The sequence below is a fragment of the Xyrauchen texanus genome, chromosome 30 (assembly GCF_025860055.1).
Source record: "Xyrauchen texanus isolate HMW12.3.18 chromosome 30, RBS_HiC_50CHRs, whole genome shotgun sequence".
In the NCBI taxonomy this organism is placed as follows: Eukaryota; Metazoa; Chordata; class Actinopteri; order Cypriniformes; family Catostomidae; genus Xyrauchen; species Xyrauchen texanus.
Window position 1 is genome coordinate 39,453,588 of NC_068305.1, and position 2,979 is coordinate 39,456,566.

Consider the following 2,979-nt stretch of genomic DNA (forward strand, 5'->3'; position numbering starts at 1 on the left):
TTCTTCGGGTTGGTCGTGAGTCCCGCCAGTCACAGCGACAGCTCTCTGCGCTTTCTGGGGGACCGCTTTTACTAGCTCAGTAGTCATTCTACACAAATTATTTGATGAAATAATAAAGACATTTTTAACCCAAAAACAAACCAAAAAAATAGGTCTAAATGTACTCAACTTTCATTCTGTGAAACACGGAAGGAAACATTTTAATGAATATTCTACACAAATGTATGCTATACAATGGCAGTGGATAGGGACTCACTTTAAAGCATACAAAATGATCTCGAAGCATAAAATGAGAAACCACCAGATATCAAAGTAATTTTTCAATGAAAATCTTGACATCCATTGTATGCTCACTAATAAGTTATCTTTATAACTAAACATAATGTTTTAAATCAGCTTTACAGAGAATTGCAGCCAGAATTGCCTTTTAAGGAATATTAAATTGAATGGACAGCATTTTTTGGCATAATGTTGATTACCACAAAAACATTTGGACTCATCCCTCCTTTTCTTTAAAAAAAGGAAGGAGCAAAAATCGAGGTTACAATGTCAAATTTGGTAAGCTTTTATGGTTTCTAAAATTTCCTGCGGACCACCTGGCAACCACTTGCAGCACCCTTGGGGTTCCCACACCCCATTTTGATTACCCCTGTGCAAGTGGACTTCTAAAAGTTAACATAAATAAATAATTTGCAGAGACTGTATACTCATTTACAATGTACAGGAGCAAATTCACTATAATTGCACCACTTTTGCACATGGTGTTTTAGTGCAAAAATCATGTTCACTAACCACCCACAATCCAGTGTCAGCAGGTGCAAAAATCATTGAAATTGGCTCGTAGATTGCACTTCATTCACAAAACTCTGTGCTATTAGCCCAGTGCAATTGACATTGCACTATTACCGCCCAAGGACAGCAGGCAGTGAACTGAATTGGATTAAAGAGGGATGCTTGTGTGCATTTTCTATCGATCATTGCAGCAGTAATCCATCAAGTAATGATCACACGATTAAGATCTGAATTGCACTTCAATGTGTGTTCAGCTCTGATTTAGTGGGCTCATTTGCATTGTTTCCTGATCTGCATAATTTCTAGTGAATCGTTTGGGAGAGCATGCAAATGCCACTTTTACTTGCCGCAATTTATTTTAAGTGAATTCCCCCAACAGTCTTTTTTTTTTTTTAACTTCCAGAAAAATTGACCAAAAATATTGATGAACCATCTTGCACTCAGATAAGTATACATACACTTGCATATACACATTTTTATTTTATTTTTGTCCATTAAAATGCTTTTTAGAAGGAGAATGTCTTTTTGACTAAATTAGAAATACTAGGTGCCACTGACTAGCAATGACAATTAGCCAATTTTGCTTCATGGTTGTGATTATTGTGCAATTCTAAAACAACTTGTGCCAAGTTTTCCATGGAATTTATTTGATATTTTCAACAGTGTTTTTTTGTGCTGAAGTCGAGTCATGAGCTTACAGCTGTGAGTCAACATTCACATGCAGCTTCAACGGTTCCTGTGTGTGTGTGCGCGTGTGTGTCGTGCGGTATAGTCACTTGTGTTTGTGAGCGGAGGTCTGTCAGGTTGATGGTAATTGAGACAGACATGTTGTGAGAGTAGAGAGATAGAGAAAGAAAAACACAAGAACTGGAACAATTGAGCTGTCATTGCCATTTAAACACCTGCTCTGCCATCCCATATCGTGTGTGTGTGTGTGTGTGTGTGTGTGTGTGTGTGTGTGTGTGTGTGGGCTGTAAATCTACAGAAGTCAAGAACCCCAATCTCTGGGTATCACTCTCTTTGTCTCTCTTTGAAATTACATTCACTGTTCTTTATTGGCATTTGTATTGTCAAATGCAAAAAATATGTGAGTAAAACTATGGTAATAGTGCAAATGGCATAAACAAGAAATACTAAAGTGTGAAATGCATAATGTTTTTCAAATTTAACTTACCACAACTTACCATACGCCCCATTGAGAGCGAGAGCCACTAATCATGACCATGAGGAGGTTACCCCATGTGACTCTACCCTCCCTAGCAGCTGGGCCAATTTGGTTGCTTAGGAGTCCTGGCTGGAGTCACTCAGCACACCCTGGATTCAATCTCGCATCTCCGGGGGTGATAGTCAGCGTCAATACTCGCTGAGATACCCAAGCCCCCAATTTTTTCAATATTAAAATACTCGTATCCCATCTAAATACAGTAGACCTTATGCACAATAGCGCCATAAATTTTGCCAGAAGTGATGATTTTGTTCTTTTAAACACATGGGATGGAAAGCGATATTCCAAATTTGTGACTTGTGGCAATAAACACAGGCTCAATCAATGGTGTGAGTTTGGGGTGGGACTATCTGTTTGCCCTGCAGAGGATAGTGAGGACAGCTGAGAAGATCATCGGGGTCTCTCTTCCCTCCATCAAAGACATTTACACAAAACACTGCATCCGCAAAGCCACCAGCATTGTGGACGACCCCACACACCCCTCACACAAAGTCTTCACCCTCCTGCCATCTGGCAAGAGGTACCGAAGCATTCAGGCCCTCACGGCCAGACTGTGTAACAGCTTCATCCCCCAAGCCATCAGACTCCTCAATACTCAGGGACTGGACTGATACACACATACACACACACACACACACACACACACACACACACACACACACACACACACGTGTCCTGAGTTGCACTTTAATTATTGTCACTTTATACCTGGCAGCCAGGTACACCCAAACTTGAACTTTAGTCCGTATTTGGATTGTAAAGCTTCTTTGCTTGCGTTTCCGGTCTCCTACATTCCATTGCATTTAATTGGAGTGCAAAATGATGTGTGATCATGGCTTAAGGCAAAAAAAAAAACTAATTCCCATGACTATAATGTGAAAAGAGTGATACAGTATCTTCATTTTCTATGCAAAATATTATTACAGGTTATTTAGGACATTTACATTTATGCATTTGGCAGA